The following is a 26,388-nucleotide window of genomic DNA, read 5'->3' as shown; positions in this document are numbered from 1 at the left end:
GTAATGTTTGAAATTATGCATCACTGATACTCAGCGATAACAGGGTAAAGTTAGCACAATGTATGGGTGTTTTATTTGTAGACGGGTCCGTATGCAGATAGTACATCTATTATACAGGATGCATATATAAATGCTGGTATTACAGTCACCTGCAAGGAAGACCTCCAGTCCCAGGAAGGCTGATAGAGGTGATTTTACCAGCTAAACGCAAGCAGATCCGAAGCCGGTTGCAGCCAAACTGCTGTTCATGGCCGGGTAAGTTCTAAAGCATTCAAACTATTCTGAATACTCTTGTAACATTAGCTAACCGACTACTGTCATGTAATTTAACGTTACTGATGAAGTGCTTGAAACATAGACTGTGTGTAAGCAAGAAGTTAGGAGAGGCTGTGCTGTATCGTGAATAAGTAGCACTAACGGCCGAAGGGCGTTGTTAGGCACGACGCGAAGCGAAGCTTGCCTCTAGTAGACCTACCTTATTGCTTTTAAAAACTGTTCCCACACAATATTAAAGTAAAAAGAAATATTAGTGAAACTTCATGAAGTTAAATCAATAACAACATTCCTTCCGTTAGAAAAAAAAATAGTCCCTGACCTTGAACCACAACCGTTTCAATGTGTAATGTGCATGAAAGCTCAAATAAAAACAACAAACCGTTCTCAAACTTGTCTCATTCTTTAAAATTTTTTTTACCACCACAATATTTGTAAAATCCCAGACACAAATAGGTTATCTAGGGTGGACTATATTTTGATTACCAAAAAACAGGACACTGGTCCCAGCAAACAGATACTCAAATGATACTCGAAGTTTACTCAAGATGCCTTATAATTTCAATACATTTAAAGTAGGCTATGCCTCCTATGTATGGGTAGAAAATTGTTATATTTATTACAAGACGCAAATTCAGATAGGCTTCTCAGAGGTTTCTCAAGATGTTTTATTATGACAGGTTTCAAAAATAATGAATGAAATGATGATAGAAATAATGTATTTTCTGTATTAGGAAATACATATATAAATAATAAATGACTAAAAGAAATACCTCCAAATTGAACAAAAATAGCTCTCACAAACTTACAAAAAACGAACTAACAAAATATATTTCTATCTTTAGTTTCTTCCTCTTTATCCTGTTTTTCTTCCTCATCCTCCTTGTTTGCCCATCTATATTTTGATGTATAGCTGATCTTTCCCTGCAGTTTTTGAAAACCAGGACATTTTCATCACTTTATAAAAAACAGCCAAGACAGGCCGTGAAAACAGGACATATCCTGGAAAAAACAGGACTGTTGATCACCCTAGCTTATCTCTCAGCACGAGAAAATGTTTCTTTTTGTTATTCCGTTATTTTCTTTCTGCACTAAACTAAATATTTACATAGCCTAAATAAAAAAATAAGGGCACACATTTTGATAGATAACAGTAAGGTCTTAATTTATTTTATTGTCATTAATTAGTCACTAAAATGCTGCCAAACAAGAGATAATAATCAATAAATATTTGATAAATAGATAATTTTGATAGATCAAAATTCATATTTGTAGAAGTCTCTCCAAATTGTTCCTCAAACCACTTATCCATCGTCATGATGCCACCTAGTAAATGGAAATTTACTTTAAACATTTTAGCCTCTTTTAATTCTTACTTTTTTCATGTTTTTTTCTATTTTTATGTTGATACGTGTAGTTGCTAAGGGTGTTGCTAAGGGCGCATTCCTGACTTGAACATTTTATTTTTTATTAATAAAAGGTCACATTGAATTTATTTTATGTGTCTTCTTTACAGAAAACTACAAAGAAGTAGTCCAGAAGTGTGTTGCTTACCTCAAGTGGGAGGATATATGGTCTTCCTTCGGTCAGTCTGGCCAGAAGAAGGGGGCGGTGAATCAAGGAATGACCGTAAGCTTGACTTATGACTGAACAGTTATGGAACATTGTGTTTCCAGTTTACAAATAATGCTGTGTCATCGTAGAATATGTTTGCCATGGGAGTTACATTGTGAATTTTTCCAGACTTTTCCAAGCTGGGTGCTCAAGCATTTAGCAGATTTAGCAGCAAATATTTATGAAATGATAAAATATTACTCAAAAGACTGAAACAAATCAAGTTAGCTATTTTGGAATGCCAGGCATGTTAAGTTAAGATTCAGTCTCCTGTTACAAATATTGTCAATGTGATGGATGGATGGAGGTGGATTCTTGGAAAGTGTGTCACAATATATAGAAATGCACTTGCACAAGCTATTAAAAAACGAGTCTCTGCAGTTACTTAAAGTGGTGGTGTGGACATAAGTCAAAGTTTATCATTCTCTTAAACAAGATGTACGTTGTCAGTCTGGTTCACAGACGGCCAAGATGGGCGAACAGCTGAAGAGGGACCTCAAACGGCAACCTACAAGACCACTCAGTTCTACTCCTGCTAGATATCAGTCTGATTCCGACGACACATGTTGTGATATTTTTGATCCACCCAAAAAACGAAAAATGGTACGTTAAAAATGTAACTGATTTCATCAAATAAAATTATCTGTGTTCCACAGATAATTTTACAGAGTTTACAGTGGTGGATTATAGCCTATTTGTGCTAAAATGCATGCACTGGCACACTTTGTGCTTCAATTGAACAGTACCAAAGTCCAAACCCAACCTACAAACCAATGTCCTTGGTGCTCAGGGTAAGATGTAGCAGAACTGCATTTTTGTGAAAATTAGTTACTATGCAAGAGTGTATGAACTCTGTTGATTTCTTCACACTCTCACACCATGAAAATTGTGTTTTGGCGTGTGTATGATTAGGAGTGTAGCTGCCCTTTTTGTTTAAGGTAATTAGGTTGATGTTTTTGCATAGGTGGTACACATCAGTGAGGAGGAGGAGACGCCATCCCTCAGGCGGAGTCTCAGCGGCCAGGGACGGAGCCTGCAGTTTTGCTGAAATGGATGAGGACAGTTTGAAGGCTCTGAAAGGGGGGTGGTGTATGTATGTATGATGCCAGGGTTATCTGCCACCATCTCTGCCACCACCTGAACCCTCCCATACACCTACAGTCATTTTCATTGAGGTCATGAAGTCAACTTTATGAATTTAAGACATGCATCGCACTGTTAATTTCAAGAACATGCATGTTACATGTTATGTCTTAGAATACAGACCTGACTTCCCACATTACAAATTTGAAAATAATCCACTTAACTCAAGTGGTACGGATATAACTACAAGGCCTCTGGCAGAGTGGCGCAGGTACCAATACTGTGACCACAAGTGTCATACTGCTTTTATACATCTCTTCCCCTTCCATCGTGATTAAAGATATAAAATTGTGTTTTCAATCATTTATGTAGACTTATTTATATATCCACTCCAATAAATAGTTCTAATCTTCCATCTCTGTTGTCAAGCATCTCAACTTATCAGTCAAGAGAAGGGTCCAGTGAGACAGGATATATGGTCTTATTCACATAAGAATTTGCAGCAGTTGCTTGCAGGGTTCCCACAGTTTATGGAATTTTTGTAATATCATGGATTTTCTGGAACAGTCAGGAAATTTCTTAATTTTTGGGCAAAGTCATGGATATCAGGGATTTTTGTTTTAGCAGTTTAAAATTGTCTTGCGAAAATAAATTAATACAAATATATTCCATACAAAATTGGTGTATATCTGGTTATTAGCTCAGGTCAAAGGTTTTCTTTGGATTTATGAACCAGCAGGTCAGAAAGTTCAGCGGATTGAACAGCTGACAACAACTTCCCTCGGTAAGCGTGTCTGTTGCTGCTCCTGCAGTTAATTAATTATTTTCACCTGTGGCCATGTCACTGTCAGCGTTTATTCCCTCCTTCCAGTAACTTAGCTGATAAACGCAGCGACCGACCAGGAACCTCCTCATTATTCGCTGTTACGTTTATTTAAACTCGAAGAGTAAAGCGCTAGCTCAGGCTAATTCAGCACAACACGCTTTTTTTTTTCTTTCTTTTTTTTAAAGACGGGTTGGAATGTGCAACAATGTTCTGCATTTGACTGGGTCCGATTTGGAAAAAGTAAAAAAAATAAAACCCACCTGCGCTTTTCTGAACAAAAAAAATGGCAGTCAATAAGCAGCAGCTCCACCTGATGAGCCGCTGCGCACCACGACACTACTTGAATGATGAGGATTTAGATACATACAGATTATTAAGGAAACTACGTCAAAAGATTAAAAAAATAAAAATAAACTGCAGCTACAACATGGACTGGAGAACGGGTTCTAACTGAGGGAGACTAATGGCGATTCTGAGAGAGCTTTAATTAAGTTATTTTTTTTATTTTAACACGGAGTGGAGTGCGATGTTAAGCTTCACTGTAGAAGCAAGTCGTACTAGAAACCGCTGAGAAAGCCTCCTGTCTGTGGATCTATGGACTCATTTTACTCCGACCCTAAAACACCTACCAGACAGACAGTACTGCAGCCAAGATTACCTTCAACAATATTTAACTTCACGCAATACTTTAATAACATTTGGTAATCAAACATTTTCATATTTAAAAGCAAGTTATGTTTTTTCTGATAAACTTGGAGCAATTTTATTAAACTTTTAAAAATTAACATCCCATCCTTCATCGATTTTCTATACCCACTTTTCCGTACAGGTGTGACGTCAAGCCATATCTGATGGGGAAACCACTGATCTCTATTTATTCACTGGGTGCTGATTGGCCGTATATAATACAGGTCGCTGTGAAGCCACCAGCCGCTACACTGGTACTCCCTATTTTCCTCCTGTAACTAGGGAATATGTGCGCTACAGCATCGGATAACGAATATTTTCTCATGTTTCTCATGACTTTTAAAATGTCAAATGCCATATACTTTTGTTATGTACTAAAACTATCAAGTACTGAAATATTATGCATGTTATTTATATATATATATCTATATATCATGTAAAATATTTCAGCACCTAATTTCCTAGTAGTTGATAGTGTTAGTACTTCCACTGACTGTAAAATTATCTGTGAAACGTTTTAACATAGCCAAAAAACTGCTTGTTGTTGCAACCAAATCCTATGGGATTCTGTGAGAGTAGGGAGTAGCAAGATGGCGGCCAGTGACTTCAATTTTTTGGGCAAATCAGCAATCCAGGGAATAAATGTAGATCAGTGGGGGAAAGGCATTCGACATCACACAGGGTCATGGGGGGCTGTTGACTCTCCAGCAGTCAGTGAGTGAGAGGCGGGGACACAGGGTCCATCCTGGACAGGTATCCAGTCACAGGGCTAAAAGTTAGCAGTTTATTACACTTTAAAATAGTTAAGTGATGCCTTTTTTTAAACTCAGGAGTTGTGATAATGAATTGCTGTGCAATAACGGGCAAAGCAGAGACTGATTATTGTAATGTGCGATCTGTGTTAAACTAAAATGTATGACATCATAGTGTTGTTTATGTCCTGCATTGTCCAGGTTGTGGTTGGCCTTGTATGCTCATAGGATTAATGTATACTGAATGTGACAGGAAGCCAGAGGAGGTAATGTTCAGGTGTGAAGTAGATGATGTAATGATGCAAGCTGCTGTCTTTTGCACTAGTTGTAGTTTATGGAGGTTTTCTGGAGGGAAGGGAGCTGAAACTGTAAAGTGGACTGTGGACCAGTTTGGCTAAAGTGTGAAGGAAGAACTTGATGCTGCAGAAATAAAACTTGGAAGCAGTGGATGGAGAGAGCTGTCAAGGATGATGCCAAGGCTCTGAAGCTGAAAGGTGGGACAGATACAGGAATGGTCATTGCATATTGTAAAACTATCAGATTTGCTTAAAGTTGACTTTGCACAATAAGCAAGTGAGGGAACTAATGTGGCATGACGTCCACGGTCCCGGGAATACATGGGCTGACTCAAAAAAATTCAGTCAAACTGATTATTTTTGCTTTAACCCCTGAAATAAGCCAATACACAAAAAAATCTACAATAAATCTCACTAATCTTACGTACGTGGAGGTACGGTTTGTGTTAAAACACTTGAAACCAAGACACGTGCTAACCTTCCCTATAGAGAAGTGTTCTTAATTTACCTTTTGTCTTTATCTGCTTGTGTGTTTTCACAGGTGTTGGGCAACTCAACAGTGAGAGTTCCAAAACGCCTCTATCAGAAGCTGAGTGGGAGGAGGATGTCCCTCTTCACACAGGAACTGGCCACATTGGTGTTTGGCGGGAAAACTTTGGCCAAGGCAACTCTCACAGGGAAAGGAAAAAAAGGTGAGCTGAAGGAGCAGCTTGAGCCAGAAAAAACAAATGCAATTATAGGTACAGTAATGTCATAGTTATGAACCCAAATCCATTGTCATGATTCATTGACAAATCCATTATCATCAATGATTCTATTTCAATGTTATACATCATGTTTTAATTCATGCCCTCTTTCCTGTTTTCACAGATGCAGTGAGGGAGCGATTCCCCAACACCGAGGTGGGCAGAGATCCGGGCCCTTCTACGAAGGAAGTGCAACAATGAGAGCTACAAGGCCTCTAGTAATTCAAGTCAGAGCTAGATGTGCATTGTGTAATAAGTTGTTCGCCATTGTTCTGTTCCCGGCATTTCAGAGAAAGGTGACAGTTCAAGGTGTTGATCAAGCAGTAACTGCTTTTGTATGTTACTTTCGTGGTAATAATAAAGATCCTTTTCTGAAATGCAATGTGTAATCTGTTGATTTAATACACTTGAACTGAATTGTAATATAATACACTTTTTGTGTAATAGCAACATTCATGCTTAAGTATAAGTAAATGGGGATAAAAGTGCAGATAAAATATACATCAAACAATTGTTTCTACCTTACACTATAATAACATTGCACTGAAAGTACGTGTCTATGATGTTTAGGTTGTAATTGAAATTCACTTCAAAAACATTATTAATGTAATATTGGGACACTTTAAAAGCACTAAATATAGTTAGGAAGTGCATTTGTAGATCACTTGAAATGTTACAGAGGCATTAAATTAACTGTTTATAGTAATTATAAGTATGATAGCAGTATGCACAAAATGTATTTAAACACAACTATAATTTGCGCTGCAATGCCTTTTTAAGTGTATTTCTATTAGAATGGCAATACAATGCAATTGTACTGTAAGTGTGCCTAAATGCTCATCAATTTTAATTTTCATTAGTGTATTTTAGTGCACTTGAAGTTTAAAAAAAGTTGTTCCATTTTAGTATACTATTTACACTTGAAGTGTAGTCAAATAGATGTTAAGTTGAAGTTAATACATAATTTAATACACTTAACTATACTTGGATTTTACGAAAATAGTACAAATGTAGAAAATATACTTAGTACACTTTATTAAAGTATATTTTTAATAGAATTATTTTTCACCTAGGTGGGTATGAATGATCAGATAGGAAAGCTATAAGATTAGTTTATATAAATCTAATTAGATCTACAATTGATTATGGAAGTATAGTGTATGGATCAGCATCGGAGACAGTACTTAAAAAATTGGATATCATACAATATCAAGCATTGCGCTTAATAACAGGAGCAATAAGGACAACTTCAACATCAGCTTTACAGGTGGAAGTGGGTGAAATGCCGTTAGGACTGAGAAGAGAATAAACTGTCATTAAATTACTGGGTTAATTGCTGCAAGAACACGATCAAATCCATCCTACAAAGGTAACTTTACATTCCTGCAGTGAAAAAGAAGGTTCATAATAAGTCATTTGGTTGGACAATTATTCAGAAAGCAACAGAATTAGGATTAAATCATTGAAATATTAGTCCAACAGTACCATTATCAATAACACCACCATGGATCTTACCTGAAACAATAGTAGATTTAACAATATTGGAAAAGAAAATAGAGATAAAATATATATATATGTAATTCTTTAATAGTGGAGGAATATATAAAACAGTTTTATAATTATGTAAAAATGTATACGGATGAATCAAAAAAAATCAATTAGGACAAACTGGAGTAGGTGTAATAATTCCAGAGTTTAAACTGCATATAGGGAAGAAATTAAATGAAGGAATATCTTTTATAACGCAGAAATGATTGCATTATTAGTTGCTGTAGAATGGATTGAGGAAGTGAGACATAAGAGCTGTCATATGTTCCGGATATCAAGTTCATCATTGATCAGTTTAAAAAGAAATCATTTCAGTAAAGCCGTCCAGATATCTTATTAGTAATTCAACAAATATTATATCATATTCAGATGATGGGGTTATCGACTGTGTTTCTTTGGGTTCCTGCACATATAGAGTGAAAGGTAATTAAATGGCTTGATAAGAAGCTAAGAGTCTATAAATAAAAGTAAGAGTGATTAAGAATAGACCTATGGGTAAATCAGAGGTTCAAAGTATTATGCGCCATCTTGTGGTCAAAAATAATACCCGTTTTTATGACAAAATGACATCTTTGATGAAATTAATTGACTTTCTTTAGGGTTTACACAATTGGTCCAAGAGGACTTTTTTGTAGGGACTGAGAAGTTACATCTGCTTACCAAGTTCATAATTCTCGACCAAAGCATGGCTTGGGGCTTACTGATTTAATGCGTTTTAATGGTTTTCCACAAACCTGATTTTGAACAAATGTGGACAGCTCAGGCAAATATGCATATTTCATAAAACCTTTGATAACTTTAAGCCTCAAGGTCTCATCTCCCGCTGAAAAAATTTGAAAGTGATAGCTTAAAATGCCTAGGACTAGTTCGTTAAAGTTCGAGGCAAAAACCGTCAATATTTTACCCTTTGACCCAAAATGGCAGGCTTCCTGTGGGTTTTAGAGCATACCCACAATAGACTTTTTTCATAACTTTTAAAAAAAGCTACCTAGGTAAAAAATTCAGCTTTCTACGTGTTTACGGTTTTGGGCCCAACTCACTCTAGTTGGCGCTGTTGAGCGGTTTGCCAACGCCCGCTTTCAATTACACTAAAATCATGCGATTTCTCACGGGGGACAATTTTGGGCAAAGTTTTGGTGAGTTTTCATGCATGTTTAGGCCTCCAAAAAAGCCGTTTCAAAAGTCCCAAGAATAAATAATAATAATAATTAAAGCCGCAAGCGGCGATGAGCTGGCCCTCGCAGCCAAGCACCGCTGGGGTAAGCGCGCACCGCCTGCCGCCAGCCACCGCAGAAAATGTCACGCATTTTACGCGCATGTCCACCGGGCAATTCACACGAACCCGTTCGGCAGTGAAATCAGGTGCAGATCGGTTGATGCAGCAAGAAGATACAGCCGTTGAATTAATGATATTGGCATTTGGCCACCGGGCCGGACCAAATCGTTTGGGCGGGCCGTACGTTTGACACCCCCTGGTTTAAACATTACTTTACTGGTTGAAATGCAGTTCAAAGTCTTCAGCTGATCCAAAATGCTGCAGCAAGAGTTATGGAGGATAGTTTCCTGCCAAAAGGTTGTAAACAGAAAAGGATGTTACACACAAATAAAACTTGTTTGCACACAAAAAGTTGTGTTTCACACAAAAGAAATTGTTTTGCAAACTGTCCGCCAACCTGTGCACTCAAAATATCATTTATAAGGTTTTCCTCCAGTACAAAATGGTCTCTGCACACACAAAACAGCCTCTGCTCGACTAAGAAACAATCCCACCCACGCTGCGGTAAATTTGTGCCAAAAGTCACGTGATGCATTAAGAGTTGTTGTTCAGACTTCCCGACATTGAGAAGAATTCAGTTATCTCTAAACTATTGGGCTAATTTACTAATGATTGCATTATTAGGTGCTGTAGAATGGATTGAGGAGGTGAGACCATTAAGAGCTGTCATATGTTCAGATTCAAGTTCATCATTGATCAGTTTAAAAATAAATCATTCAGAAAGCCGTCCATATATCTTATTAGTAATTCACACAATATTATATCATATTCAGATGATTGGGGTTATCAGCTGTGTTTCTTTGGGTTCCTGCACATATATGAGTGAAAGGTAATTAAATGGCTGATAAGAAAGCTAAAAGAGTCGATAAATAAAAGTAAGATGATTAAGAATAGACATGGGTAAAATCAGAGGTTCAAAGTATTATGCTGCCATCTTGTGGTCAAAAATAATACCCGTTTTTATGACAAAATGACATCTTTGATGAAAATTAATTGACTTTTACATTCCTGCAGTGAAAAAGAAGGTTCATAATAAGTCATTTGGTTGGACAATTATTCAGAAGCAAGAGAATTAGGATTAAATCATTGAAATATTAGTCCAACAGTACCATTATCAATAACACCACCATGGATCTTACCTGAATCAATAGTAGATTTAACAATATTGGAAAAGAAAAATAGAGATAAAATGTATATATGTAATTCTTTAATAGTGGAGGAATATATAGAACAGTTTTATAATTATGTAAAAATGTATACGGATGAATCAAAAAAATCAATTAGAACAAACTGGAGTAGGTGTAATAATTCCAGAGTTTAAACTGCATATAGGGAAGAAATTAGATGAAGGAATATCTGTTTATACGGCAGAAATGATTGCATTATTAGGTGCTGTAGAATGGATTGAGGAAGTGAGACCATTAAGAGCTGTCATATGTTCAGATTCAAGTTCATCATTGATCAGTTTAAAAAGAAATCATTCAGAAAGCCGTCCAGATATCTTATTAGTAATTCAACAAATATTATATCATATTCAGATGATGGGGTTATCAGCTGTGTTTCTTTGGGTTCCTGCACATATAGGAATGAAAGGTAATTAAATGGCTGATAAGAAAGCTAAAGAGTCGATAAATAAAAGTAAGAGTGATTAAGAATAGACATGGGTAAATCAGAGGTTCAAAGTATTATGCTGCCATCTTGTGGTCAAAAATAATACCCGTTTTTATGACAAAATGACATCTTTGATGAAAATTAATTGACTTTCTTTAGGGTTTACACAATTGGTCCAAGAGACTTTTTTGTAGGGACTGAGAAGTTACATCTGCTTACCAAGTTTCATAATTCTCAGACAAAGCATGGCTTGGGGCTTACTGATTTAATGCGTTTTTAATGGTTTTCCACAAACCTGATTTTTGCAATGTGACAGCTCAGGCAAATATGCATATTTCAGAAAACCTTTGATAACTTTTAACCCTCAAGGTCTCATCTCCACGCTGAAAAAATTTGAAAGTGATAGCTTAAAATGCCTAGGACTAGTTTGTTAAAGTTTGAGGCAAAAACCGTCAATATTTTACCCTTTGACCCAAAATGGCAGGCTTCCTGTGGGTTTTAGAGCATACCCACAATAGACTTTTTTTCATAACTTTAAGAAAGCTACCTAGGTAAAAAATTTCAGCTTTCTACGTTACGGTTTGGCCCAACTCACTCTAGTTGGCGCTGTTGAGCGGGTTTGCCACGCCCGCTTTCAATTACACTAAAATCATGCGATTTCTCACGGGGGACAATTTTGGGCAAAGTTTGGTGAGTTTTCATGCATGTTTAGGCCTCCAAAAAGCCGTTTCAAAAGTCCCAAGAATAAATAATAATAATAATAATAATAATAATTAAAGCCGCAAGCGGCGATGAGCGGCCCTCGCAGCCAAGCACCGCTGGGGTACGCGCACCGCCTCCCTCCAGCCACCGCAGAAGCTGTCACGCATTTTCCGCGCCCGTCCACCGGGCAATTCACACGAACCCGTTCGGCAGTGAAACCAGGTGCAGATCGGTTGATGCAGCGAGGAGATACAGCCGTTGAATAATGATATTGCATTTGGCCATCGGGCTGGACCAAATCGTTCGGCGGGCCGTACGTTTGACACCCCTGGTTTAAACATTAGTTTACTGGTTGAAATGCAGTTCAAAGTCTTCAGCCGATCCAAAATGCTGCAGCAAGAGTTATGGAGATAGTTTCCTGCCAAAAGGTTGTAAACAGAAAAGGTGTTGCACACAAATAAAACTTGTTTTGCACACAAAAAGATGTGTTTCACACAAAAAAATTGTTTTGCAAACTGTCCGCCAAGCTTGAACTCAAAATATCATTTATAAGTTTTCCTCCAGTACAAAATGGTCTCTGCACGCACAAAATAGTCTCTGCTCAACTAGGAAACAATCCCACCCACGCTGCGGTAAATTTGTGCCAAAGGTCACGTGATGCATTAAGAGTTGTTGTTGTTTAGACTTCCCGACATTGAGAAGAATTCAGTTATCTCTAAACTATTGGGCTAATTACAGGGTAATAGTGAAGATCATCCAGCACAGAGCACTTTAACATCTTGTTGGGAAGTGGAGAAGAGGGAGAGAAAAAGCTTTGGGTAGACAGTTAGACAAAAAGCAATGGAATTAGAATTAACTGATTTAATGTTCAGTTCAACAGTACCACTGCCAGCAGTACAGCCTTGGATACTACCTGAAGCTAAAGTAGATCTAACACTATTACGAAAGGGAAATAAGGTCAGGGGTTTTGTTTTAAATTCAAATACAATACAGGAATATATTAATAGTTACTACAGTTTCATTCAGATCTACACAGATGCATCAAAAAAGTTTAGATAACAAGATAGGAGTATCTTTTATTGTTCCAGAGTTTCATATTACAGTAGGAAAGAGGACAAGTGATATCAGTATACACAGGAGAAATGCTAGCAATTCTGTTTGCAGTGCAATGGGTAGAAGAAATAAGACCTCTGAGAGTGATTATTTGTTCAGATTCATCTTCATCACTAATCAGTTTACTGATAAAACACTCAAACAGTAGACCAGATATTTTAATAGAAATCCAGCAAACATTATACAGATTCAAATGATGGACATTACAGTCATATTTTTGCGGGTACCAGCACATATGGGAGTTAAAGGAAATGAAATGGCAGATAAGGCTGCAAAGGAGGCTACAACAAGAAAAGACATTGATGTGTCAGTTAAAATTAGTAAGATGGAAATGATAATGATAATGCATTTAGCCACCGGGCCAGACTAAATCGTTTGGCGGGCCGTACGTTTGACACCCCTGGTTTAAACATTAGTTTACTGGTTAAAATGCAGTTCAAAGTCTTCAGCTGATCCAAAATGCTGCAGCAAGAGTTATGGAGATAGTTTCCTGCCAAACGGTTGTACACAAGAAAGGTGTTGCACACAAATATAAATTGTTTTGCAAACTGTCCGCCAACCTTGCACTCAAAATATCATTTATAAGTTCTCCCCCAGTAGTTTTTCTTGCAGGTGTTGCAGATACTTCTCTTTTCTTGGATTGATGTCCATAGCAGAGACATCTAAAACACAGTCCCTTTAATTTTACAAACTTCACTCTTTCAGTGATTGTCTTTTCCATGAAATTTTGACATGTCTGAATGTTGTGATTTAATCTCCCACAGAATACACATTTGTTTGTTTCTGTTTTCTCTTCTGTGCTGCTTGCAAATGCGTTTGCCCCAACACTGCTAGCCTTTATGAGCTTTGTTTTCTCTGAAGCATTTGCTTTAAGCACATGTAGCGACGTCACTGGGTTACATGCTATTTTTGCCTCTCTTGTGACAAAGTCAACAAAGTTACTAAATGTTGGAAATGAACCACACTCCTCTTCAATCTGAATAACTTTCCTATTCCATCTTGCTGTAAGCCAATCAGGAAGCCTGCTTCCATGGCAGCCAGTTCAATTCAATTCAATTCAATTTTATTTATATAGCGCCAATTCATGAAACATGTCATCTCGAGGCACTTTACAAAGTCAAGTTCAATCATATTATACAGATTGGGTCAGATTACACAGATTGGTCAAAAATGTTCCTATATAAGAAAACCAGTTGATTGCATCAAAGTCCCGATAAGCAGCATTCACTCCTGGGGAAGCGTAGAGCTACAGGGAGAGTCGTCTGCATTGTCCATGGCTTTGCAGCAATCCCTCATACTGAGCAAGCATGAAGCGACAGTGGGAAGAAAAACTCCCCATTAACGGGAAGGAAAACCTCCGGCAGGACCGGGCTCAGTATGAACGGTCATCTGCCTCGACCGACTGGGGGTAACAGAAGGCAGAGCAGAGACACAACAAGAGAGACAAACAAGCACAAAAGCACACATTGATCCAGTAATCTGTTCTACATTAGATGGTAATAGCGGGTGAGCCGTCTTCACTGGATGATGTCACAGTTAACAGAATGCCAGACCAGGTGTACCTACTACGAAGAGAAAAAAAAAGAGAGAGAACAGAAAGTTAAAGCAGAAATGACAACACGTAATGCATTATTGAAGAACAGTAGAACTCTATAGAGTGAGAAATTTAGATCCTGATGTCCTCCAGTAGCCTAAGCCTATAGCAGTAAAACTATAAAGGTAGCTCAGAGTAACATGAGCCACTCTAGTTATAATCTTTGTCAAAAAGGAAAGTTTTAAGATTAGTCTTAAAAGTAGACAGAGGTGTCTGCCTCACGGACCAAAACTGGGAGTTGGTTCCACAGAAGAGGAGCCTGATAACCAAAGGATCTGCCTCCCATTCTACTTTTAGAGACTCTAGGAACCACCAGCAGACCTGCAGTTTGAGAGCGAAATGCTCTGTTAGGAACATACGGGGTAATCAGAGCTCTGATATATGATGGAGCTTGATTATTAAGGGCTTTATACGTTAGAAGAAGAATTTTAAATTCTATTCTTGATTTTACAGGAAGCCAATGAAGGGAAGCTAAAATAGGAGAAATATTATCCCTCTTGTTGATTTTCATCAGAACTCTTGCTGCAGCATTTTGGATCAGCTGAAGACTTTGAACTGCATTTTGTGGACTTCCTGATGGTAAAGAATTACAATAGTCCAGCCTTGAAGTAACAAATGCATGGACTAGTTTTTCAGCATCACTCCTGGGCAGAATGTTTCTAATTTTGGCGATATTCTGGAGGTAAAAAAAAGGAAACTCTGGAAACCTGTTTAATATGGGATTTAAATGACATGTCTTGGTCAAAAATAACACCAAGGTTTTTTACTTTATTACCAGAGGCCAAGTTAATGCCACCCAAATTAAGTGATTGGTTAAGAAGTTTATTTTTTGAGGACTCTGGCCCAAAGATTACAACTTCGGTCTTGTCAGAATTTAGATGCAGGAAATTTAAAGTCATCCAGCTTTTGATGTCATCAAGACATGACTGCAGTCGAAGTAATTGATTGGATTCATCAGGATTTATGGATAAATATAGCTGAGTGTCATCAGCATAACAGTGGAAATTAATCCCATGCTGTCTGATAATTTTACCGATCGGAAGCATATATATAGTAGAGTTATAGCAGCTTCTTGCTTCTTGCCTTTTGACAGGCAGCTTACTTGAGTGGCTTGAACACGCACTACTTGACTGTTTGGACCTTTGGGAAGTTGTTGAAGTGCACAAAGAACCAGCTTCTGTGCAAACTTGTTTTTATAGATGCATCAAGAGCTCTTTTGGCTTGTTTAGTAGCAGTTTTCCATTTGTCATAACTGAGCTTGAAACGAGAATGAAGTCTGTTCATCTTTTCTTCACGCAGCACTTGACCCTTTTCATGGAGTTTTTTCTGTCTTGCACTTTTCCTAAAGCCTTCTACTGAAAAAGCTTCACTTGTGGTCACAGTCTTCCTGCATGGCCATGTCATTGTCCATTTTGTTTAGATCCTTTGGGGTTTATTGTTTAACTTTAGCTTAATTATCTTTACATTAGAAGTATGTAGATTTAGCCTAACTTAAACACACACCCTTTAAATGTGTTCATAAACTTAAATTATTTCTCTAGTTAAAGATCAACTTAGTTGTGAAGTTACAAACACCTTAATCTGAATAATAAATCTTTCAACTATTACAAGACAGAGAAACTATTTCCATGCAAAACCAAATCACAAAACTTTCCTTTTCCGTACCTTGGTTACCCTTAATAAAACCAACAAACAAAAAACACTCGTATCTGTCTTAAGTTAGCTGGAATCAACTTCCTTAAATGAGATAAAACAAACAAAATGTATATATTTTTCTTAACTTGAGTTTAACTTTTAACTTGTGTACACCTGACTTGTATGTATAGTGCAGCAGGTTACCCTTCAAGCACTTATTGAGTCCCTTAAAGCTTAGCAAGGTTAATTCACCTCTTCACATTTAACATTTAACTTAAACGTGTTACTTGGTGGTAAATTAAGCCCGCTGCACTCCCGGACAACAGCTGCTTCTGGTTTGGCTAATCCCTCCGTGCAGTCAGCCTCTCCCTGATGCTAGAGAGCGACGTCACCCCTTAACGAGCTGCTCGTTGTCGGCTCCACACCAGCTGCACTTCTCCAGCCCGAAGCAGGCGTGAGTTCTGGCTGTTACTCCTCCCGAGTTAATCAAGGCTCAACGTCGTTCTTTTGGTTTCAACAGACCATTATTGCGGACAACATGTCTGTACATGTCTTAGAAAATGCCCTTAAAATGCCGTCAGAACTAAGAGGAAACAGAAATCCGAATTAGAATATAATGGTTTACATGAATAAAGACAAGCAAAACAATAAAACCGTACCTCATTGGCCACATAAACTCCAGAGGAATAAAGATTCTTTATACATCTTGTTACCAAAAAAACCCTTATGTTTTCAGGTAAAACTTTTGCTACAACAGTCCAGTGATGCTCTTTAGTTGCGTCAATCAAACAAATCAAACGTCCTCTCCCGCTTCATCTCCCCACTGGCGTCCACCCTTCTAAATCCATACGTTCCTCAATTTCTACCTCCATTTCCACCAGAACCATTCACATACCAGTTTATGCCAAAATCCGCCTTTTCCAAATCCGATATAGTTTATGTTTTGTTTTCCGCGCCGCTCCAAATCCAACCTATTCACCAACTCTGCACACACGCTTTTCTATTGTTTGCGTCTTTACTTCCTACTTCCGGTTTGGAAGATTTTCAACATAAAAGCACCGCAAATACATATAAAATAGAGAACGGTATATTAACATTTCAAAGTAGTTTTTAAATGTCTTTTAAACATATTAATACATATAAAAACATATTTGGGGCAGAACAAAGATCTAGAGAGAGTAAAGCAATTAAAATTCTTAGGAGTATGGTTTGATGAAAAACTATCCTGGGAAGTGCACATAGATAAGGTTTTTGAAAAATGTAAAAAGATACTTAATATATTGAGATGTTTAATTGGGTATGAATGATCAGATAGGAAAGCTATAAGATTAGTTTATATAAATCTAATTAGATCTACAATTGATTATGGAAGTATAGTGTATGGATAAGCATCGGAGACAGTACTTAAAAAATTGGATATCATACAATATCAAGCATTGCGCTTAATAACAGGAGCAATAAGGACAACTTCAACATCAGCTTTACAGGTGGAAGTGGGTGAAATGCCGTTAGGACTGAGAAGAATACAACTGTCATTAAATTACTGGGTTAATTTGCAAGGACACGATCAAGTCCATCCTACAAAGGTAACTTTACATTCCTGCAGTGAAAAAGAAGGTTCATAATAAGTCATTTGGTTGGACAATTATTCAGAAAGCAACAGAATTAGGATTAAATCATTGAAATATTAGTCCAACAGTACCATTATCAATAACACCACCATGGATCTTACCTGAATCAATAGTAGATTTAACAATATTGGAAAAGAAAAATAGAGATAAAATGTATATATGTAATTCTTTAATAGTGGAGGAATATATAGAACAGTTTTATAATTATGTAAAAATGTATACGGATGAATCAAAAAATCAATTAGGACAAACTGGAGTAGGTGTAATAATTCCAGAGTTTAAACTGCATATAGGGAAGAAATTAAATGAAGGAATATCTGTTTATACGGCAGAAATGATTGCATTATTAGGTGCTGTAGAATGGATTGAGGAAGTGAGACCATTAAGAGCTGTCATATGTTCAGATTCAAGTTCATCATTGATCAGTTTAAAAAGAAATCATTCAGAAAGCCGTCCAGATATCTTATTAGTAATTCTACAAATATTATATCATATTCAGATGATGGGGTTATCAGCTGTGTTTCTTTGGGTTCCTGCACATATAGGAATGAAAGGTAATTAAATGGCTGATAAGAAAGCTAAAGAGTCGATAAATAAAAGTAAGAGTGATTAAGAATAGACATGGGTAAATCAGAGGTTCAAAGTATTATGCTGCCATCTTGTGGTCAAAAATAATACCCGTTTTTATGACAAAATGACATCTTTGATGAAAATTAATTGACTTTCTTTAGGGTTTACACAATTGGTCCAAGAGACTTTTTTGTAGGGACTGAGAAGTTACATCTGCTTACCAAGTTTCATAATTCTCAGACAAAGCATGGCTTGGGGCTTACTGATTTAATGCGTTTTTAATGGTTTTCCACAAACCTGATTTTTGCAATGTGACAGCTCAGGCAAATATGCATATTTCATAAAACCTTTGATAACTTTTAACCCTCAAGGTCTCATCTCCACGCTGAAAAAATTTGAAAGTGATAGCTTAAAATGCCTAGGACTAGTTCGTTAAAGTTTGAGGCAAAAACCGTCAATATTTTACCCTTTGACCCAAAATGGCAGGCTTCCTGTGGGTTTTAGAGCATACCCACAATAGACTTTTTTTCATAACTTTAAGAAAGCTACCTAGGTAAAAAATTTCAGCTTTCTACGTGTTACGGTTTGGCCCAACTCACTCTAGTTGGCGCTGTTGAGCGGGTTTGCCACGCCCGCTTTCAATTACACTAAAATCATGCGATTTCTCACGGGGGACAATTTTGGGCAAAGTTTGGTGAGTTTTCATGCATGTTTAGGCCTCCAAAAAGCCGTTTCAAAAGTCCCAAGAATAAATAATAATAATAATAATAATAATAAAATCTGCAGTTACAATAGGCCTTCGCAGCGCTTAGCTGCTCGGGCCTAATAATAAAATCTGCAGTTACAATAGGCCTTCGCAGCGCTTAGCTGCTCGGGCCTAATAATAATAATAAGAAACAACACAGAAACAATAGGCCTTCGCAGCGCTTCGCTGCTCGGGCCTAATAATAATAATAATAATAATAATAAAATCTGCAGTTACAATAGGCCTTCGCAGCGCTTAGCTGCTCGGGCCTAATAATAATAATAATTAAACAACACAGATACAATAGGCCTTCGCAGCGCTTCGCTGCTCGGGCCTAATTAGCACTACAGATACAATAGGCCTTCGCAGCGCTTCGCTGCTCGGGCCTAATTAAAACCGCAAGCGGTGATGAGCGGCCCTCGCAGCAAAGCGCCGCTCTGGCTTATTGGCCACCGCTGGGATTTGCGCACCGCCGGCCGCCCGCCACCGCAGATGCTGTCACGCATTTTTCCCGCCCGTCCACTGGGCGATTCACACGAACGTGTTCGGCAGCGCTCCCCCACGACTCACAAAAAATCTGGTGCAGATCGCTCGATGCAGCGAGGAGATACAGCCGTTGAATAATGATAATGCATTTGGCCATCGGACCGGACTAAATCGTTCGGCGGGCCGAATTCGGCCCGCGGGCCGTAGCTTTGACACCCCTGGTTTAAACATTAGTATACCAATTTAATCAAAGGTATCTTACTAGCTGTTAATCCAGCTTAATGTGAAAAGTTAACAAAACCATTTTAGTTTTTTAAAGTTACTTGCTATTTCATGTGTCTAAGGGTTTTGTTTCTTGCATTAAGACAGCTTTTATGAAAGTTTAACATCTAAATTGGTGGATACACACCCAAAAGTAATGTAAAAGTAACACTTTAGCAATTGGACTATTGCCAAAGGAACACTTTAGCAATATCGCGGGGGGTAGCAGCTTTATAAAGGAGGCCCAGACATTCCTCTCCCCAGCCACTTGGGCCAGCTTCTCTGTGGGAATCCCAAGGCGTTCGCAGGCCAGCCGAGAGACATAGTCCCTCCAGCGTGTCCTGGGTCTTCCCCTGGGCCTCCTCCTGGTGGGACGTGCCCAGAACACCTCACCAGGGAGGCATCCAGGAGGCATCCTAACCAGATGCACAAGCCACCTCAACTGGCTCCTCTCGACATGAAGAAGCAGTGGCTCTACTCTGAGTCCTCCCCAGATGACTGAGCTCCTCACCCTATCTCTAAGGGAGAGCTCACACACACTATGGAGAAAACTCATTTCGGGATCTTGTATCCGGGATCTCGTTCTTTCGGTCACGACCCAAAGCTCGTGACCATAGATGAGGGTAGGAACGTAGATCGACCGGTAAATCGAGAGCTTCGCCTTTTGGCTCAGCTCTCTCTTCACCACAATGGACCGGTACAGCGCCCGCTTCACAGCAGACGCTGCACCAATCCGCCTGTCGATCTCCCGCTCCATCTTCCCCTCATTCGTGAACAAGGTCCCAAGATACTTGAACTTCTCCACTAGAAGCTGGCTCTTTGGACTTTCCTTTTTTAAAAAGCTTATAGTTAGAGTGGCTCATGTTACCCTGAGCTACCTCTATAGTTATGCTGCTATACGTTTAGGCTACTGCAGGACATCAGGGTCTATTGTTCTTCAATTTTGAATGACTGTTGTCATTTCAGCTTTTAACTTTTTGATTTTTCTTTTTTCTTCATAGTAGGTACACCTGGTCCGGCGTTCTGTTAGCTGTGGCATCTTCCAGGGAAGACAGATCACCCGCTACTACCATCTAATGTAGAACTTCTGTGCTTTTTTGTCTGTCTTGTTCTGTCTCTGCTCTGTCTTCTGTAACCCCCAGTCGGTCGAGGCAGATGACTGTTCATACTGAGCCCGGTTCTGCTGGAGGTTTTCCTTCCCGTTAATGGGGAGTTTTTTTCCCCGCTGTTGCTTCATGCTTGCTCAGTAGGTAGGATTGCTGCAAAGCCATGGACAATGTAGACGACTCTCCCTGTGGCTCTACGCTTCTTTAAGAGAGAATGCTACTTGTGAAGACTTTGATGCAATGAATTGGTTCCCTTATATAGGATTTTTTTGACCAATGTGTATAATCTGACCCAATCTGTATAATCTGATTGATTTTGACTTTGTAAAGTGCCTTGAGATGACATATTTCATGAATTGGCGCTATATAAATAACATTGAATTGAATCATCTCTTTAGACCAAGTAAACTCACATTTTATGAGACAGTTATCTCATTTTAAAGATATAATCATCTAACGTTATTACTCTTAGCAGGTTAAAGCTCCATAAAAATTTTAGACCAGCTTTTAGTTCCACTCTTTTATTATGCACATCTAGGCTACCTATAAATATAAAGTATGGCATGCCAAAAAACATTTTCAAGAAAAGGCAATTTTAGTAATTGCCTTGCAATTTTATATCTAAGCATTAAAAATGATAATATTTCACCAATTTTCACAGCAAGATGGAAATAACAACTATCCAACATTTTAAGATTTTGTAAAAACTTTTTTCCTCTTTTACCTACCTTTTGAAATTAATACTTGTTTCTACTTCTCCAAAATTATACTTCAAGAAAACTATTGTGCTGTCCTGGGGACGCAGCTAGACAGCTAGGACAAAAGTTCCCCACACAAAGCTTCCTTTTCTTGCGTTGTCTGAATAACCTTTGTTCCCAAATCTGGCTTTAAACATTCTTTTTTTAAAAAGACGAATATTTTCCAAAGCAGAAGCGTGTAGAACAAATTCAACTTCAATATTAGCAGTTTCCCTAGCTTCTTAGCTGAAAAGCAGCTTTTACCAGAGCAAAATACGTCAAAGATCTTGTATTTAAGGTGAGAGCACTCACTAGCTCACGTGATTCACATAGAGATCTAACAAAGTTGTGATGTCTCACTCTGATTAAATATGAACCCAAAACGTTTCTAACTGTTTTTACCATGGATTTCCTCTGACTAATAATTAATTTATATCTTATTTATGTAATGTATTCACGACATGAATTCCTTGCTGTCTTAACAAAAGGCAGAACAACTATAACGTTACTTTCTATAATTATTACAGGTTCTGCTGAGATGTCAAATTCTGGAGAGTGCTTAGACACCCTGACACACAAATATGGATTAACTTCATTTCATGTGCACTCGTGAACTTGTTTTAGTTGATTTAGTTTTCTTGATGTACTGTAGAGCGTGATGAGGTCTGTTGTGGTATTGTGTGCACTGGATTGAGGGGACAGTTGGTGTTGTCTGTCAAACCCAATCTTCTTAAGCTGCAAATTCAGTAAAGTTACAAGTTTTCTTGCAACCTCTCATATGGAACTAGTCTAAAAAATAAATAAACTGATAATTAGAAGATCAGTTTGTACATCCACACCAACTCTAGAACCAAAGCCGTATTCAGCTGGAACTTATCCTGACAAAATGTCCCAATTCAGCCAAATAAACTCCAAAAGCTTAAAGGAGATCATTCAGCAGCTAAGTTCCTCCTCATGCTGTCTTGATGCTCTACCTACAGTTTTCCTTAAGAAAGTTTTGCCTGTCATAGCGTCTGATTTGACTCAGATAATAAACACGTCCCTTCCGTCAGGTGTTTTCCCCCCAGTCCCTGAAAACAGCAATTATCAAACCACTGCTGAAAAAGAACAATTTAGACAAACTTCTACTCCAGAACTACAGGCCCATCTCAAACCTCCCCTTTATCAGTAAGATTATTGAATCAGCAGCATTTGATACTGTTGATCACTCCATTCTGTTAGAGCGCCTGGAGAACTGGGTCGGCCTTTCTGGTACAGCTCTCCACTGGTTTAAATCCTACTTAAAGGACAGGGACTTTTTTGTATCAGTAGGTAACTTTACATCGAAGATTACAAAAATCACATGTGGGGTTCCCCAAGGGTCCATCCTGGGTCCCCTCCTATTCAATATCTACATGCTCCTCTAGCTCAGATCATAAGAAACAACAACATCAGCTACCATAACTATGCAGACGACACACAGCTCTACATCACCATGTCACCAGGTGACTATGAACCAGTTCAAGCACTGAGTAAATGCCTAGAAGAAATCAATACGTGGATGTGCCAAAATTTTCTTCAGTTGAATAAAAACAAAACAGAAGTAATAATTTTTGGACCAATAGAGGAGAGATCAAAGGTTAGCACACAGCTTCAGTCCACTGATGAGGCCCGAAATCTGGGAGTAGTAATGGTCTCAGACCTGAACCTCCATAAGCATCTAAAGACAGTTACAAGGTCAGCTTTCTATCACCTGAAAAACATTTCCAGGATTAAAGGACTAATGTCTCAGCAGGATCTGGAAAAACTAATCCATGCATTTATAATTAGTAGAATTGATTACTGCAACGGTGTTTTTACAGGTCTGCCTAAAAAGTGGATCAGACAGCTGCAGCTGATCCAGAACGCTGCTGCCCGCGTCTTCACTAAGACTAAGAAAGTAGAGCACATCACCCCAGTTCTAAAGTCCTTCCATGGCTCCCTGTATATCAGAGAATAGACTTTAAAAACTTCTGTTCGTCTATAAATCCCTGAATTGCTTAGCACCTAAATACATCAGACTTGTTATCCGTGTATCAACCATCCAGACCATTAAGGTCTTCTGGCTCTAGCCTACTCTGCATACCTAGAACCAGAACTAATTCAATTCAATTCAATTCAATTTTATTTATATAGCGCCAAATCATGAAACATGTCATCTCAAGGCACTTTACAAAGTCAAGTTCAATCATATTATACAGATTGGGTCAGATTATACAGATTGGTCAAAAATGTCCTATATAAGGAAACCAGTTGATTGCATCAAAGTCCCGACAAGCAGCATTCACTCCTGGGGAACCGTAGAGCCACAGGAAGAGTCATCTGCATTGTACCTGGCTTTGCTGCAATCCCTCATACTGAGCAAGCATGAAGCGACAGTGGGAAGAAAAACCACCCATTAACGGGAAAAAAAACCTCCGGCAGAACCGGGCTCAGTATGAACGGTCATCTGCCTCGACCGACTGGGGTTACAGAAGACAGAACAGAGACACAACAAGAGAAACAAAAAAGCACAGAAGCACACATTGATCTAGTAATCTGTTCTACATTAGATGGTAGTAGCGGGTGAGCCGTCTTCTCTGGATGATGTCACAGTTAACAGAACGCCAGACCAGGTGTACCTACTATGAAGAGAAAAGAGAGAGAACAGAAAGTTAAAGCAGAAATGACAACACATAATGCATAATTGAAGAACAGTAGAACTCAATATAGTGAGAAAATTAGATCCTGATATACTCCAGTAACCTAAGCCTATAGCAGTAAAACTATAAAGGTAGCTGAGAGTAACATGAGTCACTAGTTATAATTTTTGTCAAAAAGAAAAGTTTTAAGCCTAGTCTTAAAAGTAGACAGGGTGTCTGCCTCACGGACCAAAACTGGGAGTTGGTTCCACAGGAGAGGAGCCTGATAGCTAAAGGATCTGCCTCCCATTCTACTTTTAGAGACTCTAGGAACCACCAGCAGACCTGCGGTCTGAGAGCGAAGTGCTCTGTTAGGAACATACGGGGTAATCAGAGCTCTGATATATGATGGAGTTTGATTATGAAGGGCTTTATACGTTAGAAGAAGAATTTTAAATTCTATTCTTGATTTAACAGGAAGCCAATGAAGGGAAGCTAAAATTGGAGAAATATGATCCCTCTTGTTGATTTTCATCAGAACTCTTGCTGCAGCATTTTGGATCAGCTGAAGGCTTTGAACTGCATTTTGTGGAATTCCTGATAGTAAAGAATTACAATAGTCCAGCCTTGAAGTAACAAATGCATGGACCAGTTTTTCAGCATCACTCCTGGACAGAATGTTTCTAATTTTGGCGATATTCCGGAGGTGAAAAAAGGAAACTCTGGAAACCTGTTTAATATGGGATTTAAATGACATGTCTTGGTCAAAAATAACACCAAGATTTTTTACTTTATTACCAGAGGCCAGGTTAATGCCACCCAGATTAAGTGATTGGTTAAGAAGTTTATTTTTTGAGGACTCTGGCCCAAAGATTAAAACTTCGGTCTTGTCAGAATTTAGATGCAGGAAATTTAAAGTCATCCAGCTTTTGATGTCATCAAGACATGACTGCAGTCGAAGTAATTGATTGGATTCATCAGGATTTATGGATAAATATAGCTGAGTATCATCAGCATAACAGTGGAAATTAATCCCATGCTGTCTGATAATTTTGCCTATCGGAAGCATATATATAGTAAAGAGAATTGGTCCAAGGACTGAACCCTGTGGTACTCCACAGGTGACCCTAGAGTTTGAGGAAGATTTATTATTAACATGAACAAATTGGAATCTGTCTGACAGATAAGATTTAAACCAGCCTAATGCTTTCCCCTTAATCCCTACAGTATGTTCAAGTCTTTGTAGGAGAATATTGTGATCAACTGTATCAAACGCAGCACTGAGATCTAACAGGACAAGTATAGACACAAGTCCATTATCTGAGGCCATAAGAATATCATTAGTGACCTTCACCAGAGCTGTTTCAGTGCTATGATGAGCTCTGAAGCCTGACTGAAACTCCTCAAGTAGGTCATTACTTTGTAAATGTTCACAAAGTTGATTAGCAACTACTTTCTCAAGAATTTTAGATAAGAAAAGAAGATTAGATATAGGTCTGTAATTTACTAACTCATCTTGATCAAGAGAAGGTTTCTTAAGTAAAGGTTTAATAACAGCTACTTTCAAAACCTGTGGTACATATCCATTTACTAAGGATAGATTAATCATGTCTAAAATAGTGCCACTGATCAAAGGGAATATGTCCTTAAACAACTTGGTTGGGATTGGGTCTAACATACAGGTAGAAGGTTTAGATGAAGCTAAAATTTCAGATAGCTCAGAAAGCTCTACTGCTTCTAAACAGTTCAAACACTGCGCAGATTCTAAAGATTCCTCCAATGCTGCCTCACTTACTGAGGACGAGGTAATCATGTTTGGGAGGATGCCAATTATTTTATTTTTAATGGCATCAATTTTATTTATGAAGAATCCCATAAAATCATTACTACTGAGAGCTAAGGGAATGGATGGATCAACAGAGCTGTGGCTCTGGGTAAGTTTGGCAACTGTACTAAAGAGAAATCTAGGATTATTTTTATTCTCTTCAATTAATGATGAAAAATATGCTGCTCTAACTCTGCGGAGGGTCTTGTTATACAACAATAGTCTGTCCCTCCAGATTAAGTAGGATTCCTCTTGGTGTGTAGAGCGCCATTTTCTCTCCAATTTCCTAACATTGTGCTTCAAGGAGCGCAGCTCTGAATTAACTAAACTAAACAAGGAGAAGCAGCATTTAGTTCCTATCGTCCACTGATCTGGAACAAACTTCCAGAAAATTGTAAAGGTGCGGAAAGCCTGAGTTCCTTTAAATCAAGATTAAAAACACATTTGTTTAGGATTGCCTTCAACTGTTCTAGTTAACTGAATCACCACTTTTTTGTTCTTTTTTCTATCTACATTTTATTCCTACTTGCTTTTATTCTGTTTTATTTTGCTATATTTTAATCATGTAAAGCACTTTGCATTGTCTTTGTACTGAATTGTGCTATATAAATAAATTTGTCTTGCCTTACTGA

At 38.2% G+C, this 26,388-nt stretch overlaps 1 long non-coding RNA gene across 1 annotated transcript; it reads left to right on the top strand.

Annotated features, from left to right (window-relative positions):
* Window positions 1-214: 214 nt before the first annotated feature.
* Window positions 215-2,928, top strand: LOC118564719. Its single transcript, XR_004932004.1, has 4 exons — window positions 215-255; window positions 1,790-1,902; window positions 2,338-2,490; window positions 2,852-2,928. It is a non-coding gene; the product is annotated as an uncharacterized LOC118564719 (long non-coding RNA).
* The last annotated feature ends 23,460 nt before the right edge of the window (window positions 2,929-26,388 follow it).

This window comes from Fundulus heteroclitus, chromosome 12 (assembly GCF_011125445.2).
Source record: "Fundulus heteroclitus isolate FHET01 chromosome 12, MU-UCD_Fhet_4.1, whole genome shotgun sequence".
Taxonomy (NCBI): Eukaryota; Metazoa; Chordata; class Actinopteri; order Cyprinodontiformes; family Fundulidae; genus Fundulus; species Fundulus heteroclitus.
Note: the sequence above shows the minus strand (reverse complement) of the source record. Positions and strands in the feature narration are given on the sequence as shown.